This window comes from Corythoichthys intestinalis, chromosome 21 (assembly GCF_030265065.1).
Source record: "Corythoichthys intestinalis isolate RoL2023-P3 chromosome 21, ASM3026506v1, whole genome shotgun sequence".
NCBI lineage: Eukaryota > Metazoa > Chordata > Actinopteri > Syngnathiformes > Syngnathidae > Corythoichthys > Corythoichthys intestinalis.
Window position 1 is genome coordinate 29407665 of NC_080415.1, and position 20735 is coordinate 29428399.

The 20735-nt window shown below is 39.0% G+C and overlaps 2 protein-coding genes across 3 annotated transcripts in view; one reads left to right on the top strand and one right to left on the bottom strand.

Annotated features, from left to right (window-relative positions):
• The window catches only part of dock1 (dedicator of cytokinesis 1), a 271810-nt gene that overhangs the window by 100206 nt on the left and 150869 nt on the right, over positions 1–20735 (bottom strand). The window lies entirely within an intron of this gene.
• Positions 1–20735, top strand: part of LOC130909795 (inhibitory synaptic factor 2A) — a 70543-nt gene that overhangs the window by 1135 nt on the left and 48673 nt on the right. The gene's annotated exons all lie outside the window — the stretch shown is intronic.

The following is a 20735-nucleotide window of genomic DNA, read 5'->3' on the forward strand; positions in this document are numbered from 1 at the left end:
TAAGGGGCTTTGCAAGGCGCGCCGTCCAGCCCAAACCATTTGACTGACCGTCACTGTTCAAATGTCAAAATGACCGGAATTATCGCGCGCCGCAGGGAATTTTTCGGGGGGAAAAAAATTCCGTACGTCCCTAAATGTGGATTTTTTTTGAAAAATCTAAACTTTTTAAAAATGCTACTTGTCCAACCATTTTTGACCAACTCGCATAACTTACACATTTAAAAAAATCCAGGATGGTAAATGGCATATAAGTTGGATCCAGAATTTGGCAAAAATGTACTGTTCCCCAAAACTCGGCAAAAACTGTCCCGTTCATTTCTAAAGTGATGCCACTGACAGCCACGTACGTCCAGATTCCCCATTCATTTTCAATGGAAGGAAAACATAGGTTCTTGTGATTTTTACCATTTACCATTACAGCCCACTGACATTTTGTGACCTGATATTGACAGGACGTGTCCCCGAAATGTCCCCAAATCAACAGGAAGTGACCTTATATCAACAGGACGTGTCCCCCAAATGGATATCTACAGGACGTGTCCCCCAAATGTCCCTAAATTAACAGGAAGCAACCTGGTATCAACAGGACGTGTCCCCCCAAATGGATATCAACAGGACATGTCCCCCAAATGTCCCTAAATTCACAGGAAGTGACCCAATATCAACATGAAGTGTCCCTGAAATGTCTCTAAATTAACAGGACGTGACCTGATATCAACAGGACATGTCCACCAAATAGATAACAACAGGACGTCCCCCAAATGTCCTAAAATCAACAGGATGTGACCTGATATCAACAGGAAGTGTCCCCCCAAATATCCCCAAATTAACAAAGTGGCCTGATATCAACAAGACAAGTCCCCCAAATAAAAATCAACAGGACATGTCCCCCAAATGTCCCGAAATCAACAGGAAGTGACTTGATATCAACAGGAAGTGTCCCCGAAATGTCCCCAAAATTAACAGGAAGCAACCTGATATCAACAGGACGTGTCCCCCCAAATGGATATCAACAGGACATGTCCCCTAAATGTCCCTAAATTAACAGGAAGTGACCTGGTATCAACAGGAAGTGTCCCTGAAATGTCTCTAAATTAACAGGATGCGACATGCTATCAACAGGACATGTCCCCCAAATAGATAACAACAGGACGTCCCCCAAATGTCCCCAAATCAACAGGATGTGACCTGATATCAACAGGAAGTGTCCCCGAAATGTCCCGAAATCAACAGGAAGTGACCAGATATCAAAAGGACGTGTCCCCCCTAAATGGATATCAACAGGACATGTCCACCAAATGTCCCGAAATTAACAGGACGTGACCCGATATCAACAGGAAGTGTCCCTGAAATGTCTCTAAATTAACAGGACGTGACCTGATATCAACTGGACATGTCTCCCAAATTGATGACAACAGGACATGTCCCCCAAATGTCCCTAAATTAACAGGAAGTGACCTGGTATCAACAGGAAGTGTCCCTGAAATGTCTCTAAATTAACAGGACGTGACCTCATATCAACAGGACATGTCCCCCAAACAGATAACAACAGGACGTCCCCCAAATGTCCCCAAATCAACAGGATGTGACCTGATATCAACAAGACATGTCCCCCAAATGGAAATCAACTGGACATCTCCCCCAAATGTCCCGAAATCAACAGGAAATGACCTGATATCAACAGGAAGTGTCCCTGAAATATCCCCAAATGAACAGGAATCAACCTGATATCAACAGGATAAATGCTTAAATCCCTGAATTCTTTATAGATATGAACGTAAAACAGCCTAGTTTATTGGTTAAAAGCAAAAAAAAAAAAAAAACAACGGGCAGTTAGCATTTATTTTACGTAAATATTGCGAATTATGACGCCAATGCCGTAGCGGTTAATTTCTCCCATTGATTTTTTTTTTCACGTATCAAAAGGCATGCATGGTACGAAAACTATAATAGTTACCTAGAGTCCTCGAACAAATCACTCCTGAGACAATCCTTCCTGTTTGTATGCGGTACAGCTTCCGTACTTTTTCAACCTAAATCCGCCGTTGGATCGCTGCATGTGTTTGAAAATAAGTGCGACCGACTGAAGCGGCGTGTGGGACGGCCCCCTAGTTGAAGGCGTAGCGCAGTGTCTGGGGAATGTGTCCCGTCAATATCATTATGTAGTCTATGGTCCCCAAATCTATCACAGCAAAGCCCCACCGTTATTTCTCCAGAAAATGCAGTTTTGTGGTTTATGAAGTAATTTACTACCGTATTGGCCCGAATATAAGACAGTGTTTTTTGCATTGAAATAAGACTGAAAAAGTGGGGGTCGTCTTATATGTTCGCGGTCTAGACATTATACCCATTCATGACGCTAGATGGCGCCAGATATCATTGAAGCGATGTTCTGTCATGACAAATCTCAGCTACTCTCAAGTTGAACCAGTTTGCATTATCTTATTGCAATGTTTTTCCTTATTCAGTTTTGTTTCAAGACTACAGTTAGTTATACTTCACTTTGATGGTTAATGCAGTAATTGCAATTTTCTTGTTTTATCACAACAGATTGGTTTATTTACATTTAAAAAACCAGAAGCCATTCATTTACGAATGTGATTGCACTTTAGTTTACATATTTAAATGTTCAGATATTATGATTTGAATGAGGCAAAATAACATGCTTCTCTCAAATATGTTGTTATAATCATTAGGGTTGTTCCGATCATGTTTTTTTTGCTCCCGATCCAATCCCGATCGTTTTAGTTTGAGTATCTGCTGATCCCGATATTTCCCGATCCGATTGCTTTTTTTCTTGCTCCCGATTCAATTCCAATCATTCCCGATAATTTTTCCCGATCATATGCATTTTGGCAATGCATTAAGAAAAAAAATGAATAAAACTCGGACGAATATACACATTCAAATACAGTACATAAGTACTGTATTTGTTTATTATGACAATAAATCCTCAAGATGGTATTTAAATTATTAACATTCTTTCTGTGTGAGGGATCCACGGATAGAAAGACTTGTAATTCTTAAAGGATAAATGTGACTTTGTATATTGTGACTAAATATTGCCATCTAGTGTATTTGTTGAGCTTTCAGTAAACGATACTGCAGCCATTTAACTGTTCTGCCCAAATGCATGATGGGAAGTGCAACCATGATTGTGCGTAGGGGCACCAATTGATATATCTTCTCTGCGTTGGAACTTAGGGTGTTAAGAAAATGATCAACAACTACATTTCTTCCCCACATTGCCTCCCACGATATTTTTAATTGCTGAGAGAGGGATTGTAAGGCTTTAGCCAAATAAAAAAAAGGCTCCAAAGGCTGTCAAAATTCTCTCTACTCGTTATACGCTGCCTTTTAGCTCTATATATAGGTGAAACGGCGCCTTTGTAGATTGAACGCGATAATTCGTGAGTGGGTCGTGCAGCGCATGCGTTAATTATTTAACGTGGTTAATTAAAAAAAGTTCATTACCGCCGCTAACGCAATAAATTTGATAGCCCGACATTAAGCCAAAAGTATTCTGGATTAGTGTAAGACATTTTGTCTGTAAAGTTAAATACAATTAGGAAACGATTTAATTAAACAAACAAACAAAAAAAAAATATATATATATATATATATATATTAAAAAAAAGGCATGTCCGATATTTTTTTGCCGATTCCGATACTTTGAAAATGACGTGATCGGACCCGATCATGCCGATCGATCGGGACATCTTTAATAATCATTTGTTTCAGATGTACTGTAATTATTTTCTGTATAAAAATTAATTTGGTGTTCAAAAAGTATTTTTTCAAACTTGAGTCTTGAAAAAGAGAGGGTCGTCTTATATTCGGGCCAATGCGGTAATCTGGAAGTCAGAAGATGATGATCGGTTTGTGGTATTTGTGGTGACACTTCTCTCAAATAATTTTTTGGGGTTACATAAATCAAGGAATTGTTCAGTTGAGACAAGGATAGCAGCCGTTCATCGGTCAACCGAACACAAAGACAACTATAGGACTCGAACATAGGATGTGCTGATACCGCGACCTCCCTTCACCCTCATTGTCACTCCTGCACTCAGCTCTTAAACTGATTGCATCTTCCCCAAGACCACCCACAGAGCGATTTAGACGAAGAGGGTTATTGCATGCGGATATGCACTGATGCCAAATTGTAGAGTAGGGATGAAAATAGGATGTCTGCCTGCGTAGAAATGACACGCCACCATTTGTCTGTCACTCCAGAGTCTATCTTTAACCTTTCGGTCGCCTCTCAAGAGGGCCCGGCACAGTGACCCTGAGCACGAAAAGACAGCTTTTCGATTGGATTCGTCAGGAGAAAACCAAAAGGGTGACTCACTTGAAAATGTTAGCATGCAAAAAAACTTGCAGGAACTTTCTTTTTAAGAGTTTGAAGTTTGTTGCACACTGCTCGGTTTTAGGTGGTCGGTTTCCAAGCCACTAAACGTTTTTCAGTTTGCCGACATTCTTCCTCTGATACTCTGCCTGAAACCACTTAAACCGCATTGGTAGATTAACATTGACCAACAGAAGCTGCTTTTGACACATAGTCTCAGGTGTTAAAATTGAGCACTTTTGTCAAAGCTCTCCATTATCTATACGCTCAGCTTCTGATACAACACGGCAACCCAGCATCTCCTCCAACCACGTCGATTCCTTACATGCTCGACAGCGAGCGGTCAAAAAGACGGCTTAGATGAGTCTGAGTATGAATTCATTAAAAATTGATGTTCCCAGCAAACACTGAATTGAAGCAAGACGGAATGAATCCTAGCAGTGACTACACACGAGTATGGAGAGATTAAACATTAACGAGGGGAAGACCCACATCGAGCAATATCTGATTCATCCTCCGTCTACTCCCCCACTTTTCCTCTCCCACTGTGTGTGCTATACGCGCGTCGGCTCGCGTTATCTGGCCACAATGAGTTGGAACCTGCCGCTACCCGCCGGCTTTGAAGAAGGCAACAAAGAGAACGGGAAGATAACTCGTAAAAAAAATCCGTGGAAGAAGCGAGGGAGTAGTGCGACGTGATGCATTCTGATTAGTAGGGCAACCTCCGCAGCGTCTTCTGCTAGATCCACATCTGCGTGGATGGATGAGATGCTACACGGGGAAATCCCCAAAGAGGAAGGAGCGACAGCACACCTGGTAGCAGGGAAACGCACGCGACAAGCCAAGAGGAGTCGTGCAAATGTAAAAAAAAAAAAAAAATAATACACTCAGCTCCAAGTCAGAAGATAATTTTGCTTAAAGGCAGGCATTATAAGTAAAGATGTCCCGATCGATCGGGATACGTCATTTTCAAAGTATCGGAATCGGCCCTTTCGCCACATTTCAGGCTTCAAACATAAAGATATAAAATTTTAATTTTTTTGTCAAGAATCAACAACAAGTGGGACACAATCGTGAAGTGGAACAAAATTTATTGGATAATTTAAACTTTTTTACAAATAAAAAACTGAAAAGTGGGGCATGCAATATTATTCGGCCCCCTTGCGTTAATACTTTGTAGCGCCACCTTTTGCTCCAATTACAGCTGCAAGTTGCTTGGGGTATGTTTCTATCAGTTTTGCACATCGAGAGACTGACATTCTTGCCCATTCTTCCTTGCAAAACAGCTCGAGCTCAGTGAGGTTAGATGGAGAGTGTTTGTGAACAGCAGTCTTCAGCTCTTTCCACAGATTCTCCATTGGATTCAGGTCTGGACTTTGACTTGGTCATTCTAACACCTGGATACGTTTATTTTTGAACCATTCCATTGTAGATTTGGCTTTATGTTTTGGATCATTGTCCTGTTGGAAGATAAATCTCCGTCCCAGTCTCAGGTCTTGTGCAGATACCAACAGGTTTTCTTCCAGAATGTTCCTGTATTTGGCTGCATCCATCTTCCCGTCAATTTTAACCATCTCCCCTGTCCCTGCTGAAGAAAAGCAGGCCCAAACCACGATGCTGCCACCACCATGTTTGACAGTGGGGATGGTGTGTTCAGGGTGATGAGCTGTGTTGCTTTTATGCCAAACATATCGTTTTGCATTGTGGCCAAAAAGTTCAATTTTGGTTTCATCTGACCAGAGCACCTTCTTCCACATGTTTGGTGTGTCTCCCAGGTGGCTTGTGGCAAACTTTAAACAAGACTTTTTATGGATATCTTTGAGAAATGGCTTTCTTCTTGCCACTCTTCCATAAAGGCCAGATTTGTGCAGTGTACGACTGATTGTTGTCCTATGGACAGACTCTCCCACCTCAGCTGTAGATCCCTGCAGTTCATCCAGAGTGATCATGGGCCTCTTGGCTGCATCTCTGATCAGTTTTCTCCTTGTTTGAGAAGAAAGTTTGGAAGGACGGCCGGGTCTTGGTATATTTGCAGTGGTCTGATGCTCCTTCCATTTCAATATGATGGCTTGCACAGTGCTCCTTGAGATGTTTAAAGCTTGGGAAATCTTTTTCTATCCAAATCCGGCTTTAAACTTCTCCACAACAGTATCTCGGACCTGCCTGGTGTGTTCCTTGGTTTTCATAATGCTCTCTGCACTTTAAACAGAACCCTGAGACTATCACAGAGCAGGTGCATTTATACGGAGACTTGATTACACACAGGTGGATTCTATTTATCATCATCGGTCATTTAGGACAACATTGGATCATTCAGAGATCCTCACTGAACTTCTGGAGTGAGTTTGCTGCACTGAAAGTAAAGGGGCCGAATAATATTGCACGCCCCACTTTTCAGTTTTTTATTTGTTAAAAAAGTTTTATTATCCAATTATTTATGATCCAATAAATGTTGTTCCACTTCACGATTGTGTCCCACTTGTTGTTGATTCTTGACAAAAAAATTGAATTTCATATCTTTATGTTTGAAGCCTGTAATGTGGCGAAAGGTTGCAAGATTCAAGGGGGCCGAATACTTTCGCAAGGCACTGTATATACATATATATATATATATATATATTAGGGGTGTCAAACGATTAAATTTTTTAATCGAGTTAATTACAGCTTAAAAATTAATTGATCGTAATTAATCGCAATTAATCACATTTCAAACCATCTATAAAATATGCCATATTTTTCTGTAAGTTATTGTTGGAATGGAAAGATAAGACACAAGATGGATATATACATTCAACATACGGTACATAAGTACTGTATTTGTTTATTATTACAATGAATCAACAAGATGGCATTACCATTATTAACATTCTGTTAAAGCGATCCATGGATAGAAAGATAAATGTTAGTACAAGTTATAGAAATTTTATATTAAAACCCCTCTTAATGTTTTCGTTTTAATAAAATTTGTAAAATTTTCAATCAAAAAATAAAGTAGTAGCTCGCCATTGTTGATGTCAATAATTACTTACACAATGCTCATGGGTGCTGAAGCCTATAAAATCAGTCGCACCCAAGCGCCAGCAGAGGGCGATAAAACTCCGAAAAACACTACAAGTACACATTTCACTTTGCTGTCACTTCAATCTGTTTGAGCAGGGCATTTGTGCGCTAATTGCGTCATATTAGGGCTGTCAAAATTATCGCGTTAACGGGCGTTAATTAATTTTTTAAATTAATCACGTTAAAATATTTGACGCAATTAACGCACATGTCCCGCTCAGACAGTATTCTGCCTTTTGGTAAGTTTTACAGCAAGGCTTTTTGTGCTGTCTAACAGCGAACTCTTGTGGTCGCTTTGCGACATGGTTTATTGTTTTCTTGCCAGTTCAATATGGCTGCACGACGTCTCGGGCTGATGTCTACGTTGTAATGTTGTGCTTATATGATCCTTGGACAAGATTTGTCCGTAAGTATGGTTGTTGTAAAGAATGTACATATTATGTTAGTAAGCGAAATGTTATATTTTTTGTATGAGACGCTTTTTGTTTATGTTTAGTGAACCTGTATAGCGTGCTAAGCTAACGTTGTTGCTAATGCAATGCTTGTGTATTTTTTTTTTTGTAGTTTTACGACGGTCTAAAGAGGACAATGGTTTGAGGCCATTTTATTATTAAATCAGATGAAAAAGGATGAAGTCTGATTATTAAGGCGTCGTTCACTAGCTGTCTAGCTTTGGAAAAAGTAGATGCTTCGGAGTGAGGACAGCATAGACAGATTTAAATGACAGTAGAGTGAAATGCCCACTACAGTCCTTTTGTACCGTATGTTGAATGTATATATCCATCTTGTGTCTTATCTTTCCATTCCAACAATTTATTTTGCAGAATATATATATAATTTACAGAAAAATATAGCATATTTTATAGATGGTTTGAATTGCGATTAATTACGATTAATTAATTTTTAAGCTGTAATTAACTCCATTAAAAATTTTAATTGTTTGACAGCCCTTATATATATATATATATATATATATATATATACACAAAAATATATACAGTATTTTTTTAAATTAAATCGTTTTCTAATAGTATTTAACGTTACAGACAAAATGTCCTACACTCATCCAGAGTCTTTTGTTTTGGCTTAAAGTAGGGCTGTCAAATTTATTGCGTCAACAGCGGTAATAACATTAAAATATTTAATGCAATTAACGCATGCGCTGCACTACCCACTCACGCATTGTTGCGTTCAATCTATAATGGCACCGTATTACATGTACATAGAGATAAAAGGCAACGTAAAATGAGTAGAGAGAATTTTGGCAGCCTTTGAAGCCTTTTTTTAATTGGCTAAAGCCTTACAATCCCTGCCTCAATGATTAGAAATATCGTGAGAAAACAATGTGAGGAAGAAAGGTAGTTGTTGATTTCTTTTCTTGACACCCTTTTATATTTCCCAACGCTGAAACGATATATCAATTGGTACCATTATGCACAGTCATGGTTGCTCTTCCCATCATGCATTTGGGCAGAAGTTAAATGGGCACCACGTACCGAAATGGTTTAATACAAATACATGTACCGCTACACTCTTAATTAAAACTCTACATAAGTTTTTTATATGCGTGTGTGAACCCTAACACCCATTGACCAAGGTTATTTTTCCTACTCTGCTGCCAGCCACTCTAAATAACTGTATGCTATGTTCAATAATTACATGTTTGTGACCACATGGCAGCATTTGCAACAATTTTTTTGGGCCCTCACAAAGGACTTATTTTAATGGAAGGTACTACAACACAAATGCACATTGTGATTTTTAGAGTACTGCCTTCAACAGGTTTGCAAACAGGCGCACCATTGCGGAGTATCCTCATCTGATTGATATGAGACTAAAATTGCAATACGAATGGGGACTGGCATTAGCATGTCCTTCAAACTATGCTCTCGTCATCTCGTTCTTGCCGTAGCACGAGGGGAAAAAAAGGATCTTTAAGATGCTGCCTGGCAACAGTTTGGTTTGGCAGCCCGAGCGACAACGGCCAGAAAGACAATCCCTTAAAATCCCATGATTTCCAGCCGTCTTTTAATCTCGAGGGTATTAAGCCGGCGTTGAACTCACAAAGGATTTGCCGTAGTGCCGCTCAGCTGACGGCGCCTAGCCGCTGACCTTTGCAGTCAATCAGAGTGGCGGCATATTATGGCAGCGGACTTCCATCAGCGGCTGTAAAACACACTCGTTGTGCGCGCTGTTATACGAATAAACTTGACTTAAGGATCCGCGAATTTTTCCTTTTTTGCGTGTTTCTATTTCAGCCTATTTAGTGAAAGTCACGATTATTCAAATTGAAAGAATGACATTAGGGGTATTTTCATTACTGTCAAAATTGACCTGAGCAGTACGCGAGGGTTTAGCGGCGGATGAAAGATGTTTCAAAACACCGGTAAGCCATTTGTAATTGTGAGCTCAGAAAGAAGCGGGAAACAGAGAGAGACAAAACAACAGTAGATAAAGCAGGATTACAGAGAACTTCCATCCCGCCGCCACGCTCATTTGTTCAGGCAGCCCGTTGCAGTAATTGGGAATTCCTCGGCGGATGGAGGCCGTCGAGTTTTCGCTAGATTTTCTCTGGCTTTATTGTTGCTGCATCATTGATCAAAGCTATGAGCAGTGACCAATGGGCCCTTGCGTCCCCTCTGCTGTCAAGGGGAGGAGCAACACAAGGAGGCGCCTATAAATCTTTCAGCAACCCTGGAAAAATTTTTGTACGCTTGGCTCGAATTTGGTAACGGAGTTAAAATAGGCATTTCGAACCAAAATGGCAGACTCTGTGCCCTTTTGAATTTGAATTTTTGAGTGTTGCGAAGCGAAACTCATTTCAGGACTGGTGTACTGTTGATTTGTGCTCCCGAATATCATTTAAAGCAACACTTGTTAACTTTTCAGTTTTGGCCGATTTTAGCGACGCCAGTGGACAAAAACGTTAGTATTTTGCCCCATGGAAGGTTGCGTTTCCAATAAGGACCAGTGCTGCGTTTCCCATGAGGACCAGCGTGCACACGCACAGTGTCGTAAAATCATCAATCCATCAAAAATCAATCTCCCGGTCGCCTGCAGATGGATTAAACAAAATTTCTGTTTCCAGCGGCTGGGTGATGGATGAATAGTAATAAGGTCCGGTTGTGTCTAAACTAGGGCTGTCAAACGATTCAAATTTTTAATCGAGTTAATCACAGCTTAAAAATGAATTAATCGTAATTAATCGCGGTTCAAACCATCTATAAAATACGCCATATTTTTCTGTAAATTATTGTTGGAATGGAAAGCTAAGACACGAGACGGATATATACATTCAACATACTGTACATACGTACTGTATTTGTTTATTTTAACAATAAATCAACAAGATGGCATTAACATTAACATTCTGTTAAAAGTGATCCATGGATAGAAAGACTTGTAGTTCTTAAAATATAAATGTTAGTACAAGTTATAGAAATTTTATATTAAAACCCCTCTTAATGTTTTCGTTTTAATAAAATTTGTAAACTTTTCAATCAAAAAAATAAACTAGTAGCCCGCCATTGTTGATGTCAAGAATTACACAATGCTCATGGTGCTGAAACCCATAAAATCAGTCGCACTCAAGCGCCAGCAGAGGGCGACAAAACACTAAAAAAACACAAGTAACAAGTGGACATGACACTGTCCTGTCATTTTAATCTGTTTCGGCGGGGCATGTGCGTTAATTGCGTCAAATATTTTAACATGATTAATTTAAAAAATTAATTAAAATTAATTACCGCCCGTTTACGCGATTTTGATAGCCTTAATTTACATATTATCATATTAATTCTGAAGTATGTGGGATTAACTCCAGAAACCGTTATTTATATGACAAACGTGATGTGCTTTTATTGTGAAATGTTCACCGGAAGTATGTTCGCTAAACCGCTAAAAACTTTAAACTCCGCAAAAAGCACTTTTCATCATTGCTTGTGGTGTCACTAATAGATTATTTTTTCGTTTGCAAATGCTGTTAACCAGCGATTTTTCATGTTTGAAGTGTCACCTTTTAACCGCAAGTTTGCGTTTTGGAAAAGACTGCCAATGTTTTATAGCAGGCTAAAGTAAGTTGTCTTTTTTCCCCATTAGTCTCAGTGTAGCAATGCTAACGTTTACAGTGTTAAATATAGATGTGTTTTCTTATTTTGTATGTGTGAACTGTAATTGTCCGGCGTGTTGTTGACCAATAAACATCTGGACACAACAACTGGAGTCTCATAGGTCATCTACACGCACGCACAAATGTATGCACGCACGCGGTGGTAACACGCAGCCGTGAAAATTACCGCCCTAATTTTTATTTACCTTGCAGTAAATGGACTCATTGCATATTGCGACAGGCTTCAATAAAACATGTTGTTAGTTAGATACCGTAATTTCCAGAATATAACGCGCACTCCCCCCCCCCCCAAAAAATCAACAGGTAAAATCATGGTGCGCATTACAAACGGCTACATGGATGGAGACAGAAATATATATATATATACAGTGGGGAGAACAAGTATTTGATACACAGTCAATGGGAAAACCCATTGGCAGTGTATCAAATACTTGTTATCCCCACTGTGTGTGTATATATATATATATATATATACATATATATATATATATATATAAACTAGGGCTGTCAAACGATTAAAATTTTTAATCAAGTTAATTACAGCTTTAAAATTAATTAATCGTAATTAATCGCAATTAATCGCAATTCAAACCAACTATAAAATATGCCATATTTTTCTGTAAATTATTGTTGGAATGGAAAGATAAGACACAAGATGGATATATACATTCAACATACGGTACATAAGGACTGTATTTGTTTATTATAACAATAAATCAACAAGATGGCATTTACATTATTAACATTCTGTCAAAGCGATCCATGGATAGAAAGACTCGTACTTCTTAAAAGAACAATGTTAGTACAAGTTATAGTAAGTTATATTTTATATTAAAACCCCTCTGTATGTTTTCGTTTTAATAAAATTTGTAAAATTTTCAATCAAAAAATAAACTAGTAGCCCCCAATTGTTGATGTCAATAATTACTTACACAATGCTCATGGGTGCTGAAGCCTATAAAATCAGTCGCACCCAAGCGCCAGCAGAGGGCGGCAAAACACCATAAAACACAAATAACAAGTGAGCGTTTCACTGTCCCGTCATTTAAATCTGGCTGAGCGGGGCATCTGCTTTAATTGCGTCAAATATTTTAACGTGATTAATTATAAAAATTAATTAACGCCCGTTAACGCGATAATTTTGACAGCCCTAATATAAACCGATTTTTTTTTTTTTTTGACACGGCCACGTTGTGTTGAAGAAACGTATGCGGCGATCCATTGCCGACCATTACGGTACGTGGCATCCCCATTTTGTTTCGGTAATACTTCACTCTGATCAGCCGAATGATTTCGTCTGTGTTACTGCTTTTTTCACTCTTCATAAAGCAGTTTCTTGAACTCATTTGAGTCAACGTTTATTGCAGCTCCGCAACTCGGACCGTAACAAACGTAACAAGTGTCCGTCAACTAACCCAAATAACAATAGTTCCTATTGTTACTGTCGTGTCTGTTTTATCTTGTCTTGAAAAAAACTAAAATACTTCGAGTGCCGTGTTCAACGTTTTATTTCTTGCTTTCAATGAACTTAAATACCGACAGTCCGGCTATAATGCGGCGCTCTTTTGACTAGCCTCAGCGGCCCTCTGGCTCATAGACAATCACAACATAGACATGACAATACAGCAGAATGATCCACCAGTGCCATACCGACAGTCCGGCTATAATGCGGCGCTCTTTTGACTAGCCTCAGCGGCCCTCTGGCTCATAGACAATCACAACATAGACATGACAATACAGCAGAATGATCCACCAGTGCCACAACATAGAACAACATAACATAGAATGCCAATATGTCACAGTGTCGACAGCGATGAGCTCTCTCGGGTTTCCGACTTAGGTTCTCACTTTCATTTTACCATATCAATCCATGGAAGAAACGTTTATTCATCATGATGAAACGAGCAAGTTATACAGCAGCCTTTAAAAGAAAAGTCACACCTGTTTTGTTTTCTCCTAGATTCTGGTAAAATGGAAAAGTTGTCAAATCATATTATTACCGTAAATATTGACAGTTTATGGTAATGTGTTGAACTACAAATATGCTATGCTTGTGCTGTGTTTCACCAGTCAGTAAAATGACATTTCTGTATCTGTACATGAGTTCTGTTTTCTTGTATTCTTCTATTTATTGGGGCTAAAATTAGGGTGCGCGTTATATAAACGGGTACAATAATTTTCCCTAGATTTTACAAGTAAATTTGGGGTGCGCATCATATACGGGTGTGCCTTATATTCGGAAAATTACGGTAGATGGACGTATGACAACCCCCCCCCCCCCCCTCCAGGGCCGGCCCAGCCAATACGCAGACTATGCAGCTGCTTAGGGCCCCTGACCACTAGGGGGCCCCCAATCTGGCAATTTTTAAATTTATATTCTATTTTGTTTACTACAGTTTGCTTTATTTGACTTTTGTGAGTTTTGATACTTGATCACAAGCTTAAAAAAAATAAAAGTTCTTCCTTAACTTCTTTCTTTCCTCTTTTAGAAAGTTTTGGTGCTATCTACTGTAAGTACTGACAATCATTTGGGGTGAGAAGCTTGACAATCATTTGGGGTGAGAAGTTTGAAGTATGCAGTGCAACAAAATCTGATTAATATACAAAATATGGACGTATGGGTTGAATTGCATGTATGGGTTTCACTGTGACGAAATGGTGGGCCAAAAATATGGGCCCCTTTGCATTATTTTGCTTAGGGCCCCCAAATGGCTTGGGCCGGCCCTGCCCCCCCCTAAAAAAATTCTCCTCGGATCTACACAATTCACGCAGTTCACCCTTTTAGACTTCAAAAACGGCGAATTTTGCCAAAAGGTCAGTGATTTTCATGCCTGTAGATCAACTCGACAGACATTTGACCTGTAAAAACCCTTTGCGGGTGCGGTTGCCATGCGCATGCTCAGTAGCGCTTTGGATATTAATTCGACAGGGAGCGCAAATCAACAGAACACCACCAACATAAAAAATTCAATTTTGCAAATGCTTGAGTAAATAAAACATCTAAAAATAGTCATTTATTTCATGACAGTCAAATAAACGGTGTGCCTCAGGGTTCAATTGCGGAGACACTTTCAGTCAAACAAATTTTGTTGTCCGCTCATTTAGCACGTTCTCCAGAAAGTCACCTCATTGGCATGTACAGCCCCATTTCCCGGCACTTAATTAATTCAGGGCTTTTCGCACACAACATTAATGAATTTTCCCTTTCGATGGAGCGTGAGAGATAAGACGAAATTAGTCTGCCGTAAAAAAATAAAATGTGGCAAGTATCCAACCCCCCCCAAGGGTTGAGGCGCTGACATTTCAACCCTTTATGAGTTCCCTACAGCGACGACTGTCACGAGCAAAACTGTTGAGTCAGGATTGAGCCAGCGGCTGTATTTGAAGGTGCAGTGTGTTCAATTAGCATGTGCCCGTAGCACAAGAACCATTTCCATTAATGAGTAAGTAATTGTTTTACTGCGGTAATCTGGATTGTCTTGCTTTCGGTTTGTAAAGAATTAGCTTTCCTGGAATCAGTCGCTCTGCCAAGGCCTGGTGTCCCCCAGAGGTACCCACCAAAGTAAAAAAAAAGGGATCCGGCCTAAGAAGAAGATGCTTTATGTGATGATGAGTCATGTTTTTACTGCTCGATGCCGACAGTCGAAGGTGGAGGAAGGGTGTCACAAATCAAGATAACACGGATTTGTACGTCAAGAGCCTCCGGAGATGCCAAAACGTCAAAAAAAAGATCAAAGACAAAAGCAATCTGGATGGATTGTAGTACACACGGGAGTCCACACAGACTGACTAAATTCATATTTAATTAACGGGTTATTCCTAGCGCGGCGGCATTTCAAATTGTCCCTGTAAATAATCTTGAACATAAGGAGTGGGAGCCTCTTGGTACCTCAAGATACGATACGATTTGCGATACAAAGCTAACGATAACGATGATCTGACGATATGGGGATACAACGGTTACCGATTCATTGGTCAGGAAAATTATTCGAGGATATTCTACAAACAACTAATAAACAGAAAAAAAGCTTTTGGTGTGAATTGGAATGATTTTATCACTTGTAGACGTCCAATCCATTTGAACTGGGAGGGTGGCAGCGAATGAACATTCGTTCATTCGCTGCCATCCCTCCCACTTCAAACGGATTGAACGTCTATGGCCGGCAGTGGCAGCCAATGCTAGGCAATGAGGTAATTTTGGGCCATTTATGGTCATTTTCCTGTTGATTTTCAGTTACCGTAATTTCCCGAATATAAGGCGCGCCCGTGTATAACGCGCACCCCAAATTTACTTGTAAAATCTTGGGAAAATTATTAAAGATGTCCCGATCGATCAGGTACGATCATGTCATTTTCAAAGTATCGGAATCGGCAAAAAAAAAAAAAAAAATTTATATATATTTTATTGAAATCGTTTTCTAATTGTATATAACGTTACAGACAAAATGTCTTACACTCATCCCGAGTAGTTTTGGCTAAAAGTAGGGCTATCAAATTTATTGCGTTAACGGCGGTAATTATTTTTTCTTAATTAATCACGTTAAATAATTAACGCATGCGCTGCACGACTCTAAAAAGGCGCTGTTTTACCAATACATAGAGCTAAACGCAGCGTATAATGAGTAGAGAGAATTTTGACAGCCTTTGGTGCCTTTTTTTATTTGGCTAAAGCCTTACATTTCCTCTCTCAGCTATTAAAATTAACGTGGGAGGCAATGTGGGGAAGAAAGGTAGTAGTTGTTAATTTTCTTCACACCCGATGTTATTTCCCAACGCAGAGAAGATACATCAATTGGTGCCCCTACGCACAGTCATGGTTGCACTTCCCATCATGCATTTGGGTTGAATGGCTGCAGTATCATTTACTGAAAGCTCAACAAATACACTAGATGGCAATATTTAGTCACAATATACAAAGTCACAAGTCTTTCTATCCATGGATTCCTCTCACAGAAAGAATGTTAATAATGTAAATGCCATCTTGAGGATTTATTGTCATAATAAACAAATACAGTACTTATGTACTGTATGTTGAATGTATATATTCGTCCGAGTTTTATTAATTTTTTTCTTAATGCATTGCCAAAATGTATATGATCGGGAAAAATTATCGGGAATGATTGGAACTGAATCGGGAGCAAAAACAAAAAGCAATTGGATCAAGAAATATCGGGATCTGCAGATACTCGAACTAAAACGATCGGGATTGGATCGGGAGCAAAAAAACATGATCGGAACAACCCTAAAAATTATTGTACCTGTGTATAACGCACACCCTAATTTTAGCACCAATAAATAGAAGAACACAAGAAAACAGACCTCGTGTACAGATACAGAAATGTCATTTTACTGACTGGTGAAACACAGCACAAGCATAGCACATTGGTAGTTCAAAACATTACCGTAAACTGACAATGTGTACGGTTATAATATGATCTGATAACTTCTTCAACTTACCAGAATCCAGGAGAAAACAAAACAGATGTGACTTTTCTTTTAAAGGCTGCTGTATAACTTGCTCGTTTCATCATGATGGATAAATGTTTCCTCCATGGATTGATACGGTAAAATGAAAGTGAGAATGTAAGTCGGAATTCCGAGAGAGCTCATCGCTGTCGACACGACAGTAACAATAGGAACTATTGTTACTTGGGTTTGAGTTTCCCGAGGGACGGGTATAGTTGACGGACACTGGAAGTCTGTGTTGTGTTACGTTTCTTATGGTCTGAGTTGCGGAGCTGCAATAAACGTTGACTCAAATGAGTTTAAGAAACTAAATTCTGTGCTTTATGAAGAGTGATAAAAGCAGAATTTAACACAGACGAAATCATTCAGCCGATCAGAGTGAAGTACGACCGAAACAAAATGGGACGTCACGTACAGTAATGGTCGGCAACGGATCACTGCATACTGTTGGTTTCTTCAACACAACATGGCCGTGTCAATAAATTTAAAAAAATATATATATATATATTTCTGTCTCCATCCATGTACCCGTGTGTAATGCGCACCATGATTTTACAAGTTGATTTTGGGGAAAAGAAGTGTGTGCATATTCGGGAAATTACGGTACTTCCTGTTGATTATGGGGTATTTTATGGGTCTCTTCCTGTTTATTTTGATTTACAGAACAGGAAGTGACCTGGGAATCACCCAAAAGAATAGGCAGTGACTCAAACTCAACAGAAAATGACCTGTAAATGCCCTAAAATGAACAGCAAGTGACCTTTAAATGTCATGAAAAACGGACAGAATGACTGTGAATGCTCTGGTTTCGAATGAACAAACGTTCCCAGTCTAAATGGATTGGGCGTCAAATACCGTCAATGCAGCCCTACAGTTAACTGAGACACTATTATTGTGGAAGATTTTGGTAGCAACTTGTTGGTTCACTTTTTTTTTTAAGACACTGACATTTGACACCTTTTTAAAATGATATCTCGATTCTTGGCAGGAGCATATTGATAACCTTTTGGGATACAAAGTATCATGACATACTGTATCACCATTACGATATTTTGTCACACCCCTATTGAACATTGTGTCTCTCTATTTGGAACAGCGGTGACCTCATTTGGAGAGCACTGTGGCGGCAGTGGTCAGGGGGGTTACGAGGGTCCTTTTTCAAAATGTCACGCGCCAAACATTGACAATGATGGACCCTGAGAGCACGCAAATACATAACTGTCTCTTCCCATCCCCAACTGCCATGAAGTTGGCCTTCCATCAGATGCAAATTTATATAAAAATGATGTCAATCGTTCACGCTACATTTGTGCTGTAAAAAGTTTCGTTTGTGTTGCTATCGTTGAGATATTTACAATTGTTTTAATAGATTAATCTGAGGCTAAGCGGCCCCCCATTTTGATTAAAAATGGCTAAAAGTGGCGTCAATTGTTTGTGCTTTGTCTAGTGCTTCAACGATTAATCGATTAACTCGAGTAATTCCATTAGAAAAAAATATTCGGATTCAATTTTCAAGCTTCAAGTATTCATTTAATTAAAGTGGCGTTGTAATGGTTTGTTTTGAAAGTGCTTGCATGTAGTTTACTAGATTTGGCTGGATACACTGCCTTCTAGTGGTAACAGTGAATATGACATAACTCAGTTCCCATGGCTTTATCTATCTGCTCCCTGTTAAGACCAACATAAGCCAAGCTTTTGTTTGCGCTATATATATATATTTTTTAATGCATTTGTAATTTAGTTTATAGGTATATTTTGCCGTTTTTTTTTTTTTTTTTTTTTTGTAGGAATATGTGTTTGAACCATTTGATAAGCGCATTGTAAAGAAAAATGTTCACATTTTGTAGCATTTAAGCTAGCAGACTTTTGCTATGTAAGGTAGCCAATTGTCCTTTTGTTGTACTTAAATCCCAATTTATTTATGTTTTTATACCGTTTGAGGCTCAGCTTCAGGTATTTCTAGTGGCAACAGTGAATATGACATAACTCATTTCACATGGCTGTATCCATTTGCTCCCTGTTAAGACCAACATAAGCTAAGTTTTTGTTTGCGCACATTTTTTTTTTAGTTTATAGGTATACTAAGCCGTTTTTGGTGGGAATACGAGTTTGATCGCATTGTAAAGAAAAACGTTAGCATTTTGTAGTATTTAAGCTAGCAGACTTTTGCTATGTAAGGTAGCCAATTTTTCTTTTGTTGTACTTAGATCCTCATTTATTTATGTTTTTATACCGTTTGGGCTCAGCTCAGGTATTTTTTAATTTTTTTATGTTCCTTATCCGCTTACTTGATAATTCGAACTAACTAGTTCATCGATTAATCGGCTACTAAAATAATCAATAGCTGCAATTCTAGCTTTGTTTGTGCTGTAAAACTTTTGGGTTAAAACTGTTTTGTCGATATTCTGCTTTTAATTTATAGTGATGACGTCACGTAATCCCTCATTTACTTCAGAATGGACCTGAAGTGGTGCCGTTTGTTTGAGCTACGTTTGTGCTGGTTCATGCTGTAATAATTTTCGTTTTGTCTTGTCATTTTATAGATATTGAGATACTTATTTCAGTGATGACATGACTCGCAGGGTCCGTGTACCTTTTGGCCATTCGTTTTTCCTTCTAATTTTGGAAAAACAAAAAAACGGAAAACAAACCCAATTACGTTTTTTTGTTTGCATGTGTTAGCAAAAAAAGTCGATTCATTTCTAGTTGTTGTTTTTTTTTTAAACACACATAAAAACAAAAAACAGAATTAGGCTTTTTCTGTTTTTTGTTTTCCAACATTAGAAGGAAAAACGAATGGCCAAAAGGTACACGGACCCTCGCAACCCCCCATTTACTGCAGAATGGACCTGAAGTGGATCAATTGTTTTGTGCTATACAAAAATTAATTTGTGCAGCTACGGTTTTGCAGTTATTATTATTTTTTTAAGGTCATCATGAGTTCATATGCCCCCACCCCATCCCCCTTCCCGCCCTCCTACTTGACCCGAAAATTAGCACAGGGGTGTTTGTGCTGGTGACATTGCCACTACAACATTAAAATAAATAAATAAATAAAAAACGCGTCCAAAAAAAAAAAAAATCTGCGTTTTTTTTTTTTTTTTTTTTTTTTTTTGTGGTGGTGGTGACGCCATCAGTTTGTCTAACACAGGTTTACGAACTAGTTCTGTTCCTGCGCTGGCGATGTAACCCGGTTTTCCGTGTAAAGGCTGATTTATGCTCCGGTCAATGACAGCAATGGCAACGGAGATGGAACGTGTGTATTACAAGCTGCAGCTAATAAATATTGAACAACAAATGTTGTTTATATAAATGTTGAAGCGTAGGCGACACAGAAGACGTTTGCGAATCGTTTGAAAACGGCAGTCTTCTTGTGGTAAACCGGAAACAACGTTCTGAGCTGACCAATCACAGTGCGTTGACGTGTAGTCAAGCTACGTCGTAAATCGGGTCTGCCTTAACGGCGTACGTCCGTCGTCACCGCTACGCAGAAGCATAAATAAGCCTTAAGTCAAAATTAACCCTTTAAATGCCTCAAAACACCCTATAAATTAAAAGAAACTATCCAAAAACATGTATTGCAAGTCATTGTACTGTCCTCCCAAAGACGTTGGAGCTAAGTCGTCGCTAGATAGCGAGCTAAGCTCCGAAATGACAACGTCAAACGTCCGTGTGATTTGCTGACTTTATTCAGCAACTCATGACATCAACACTTGCAAAATGAAACTAAAATAA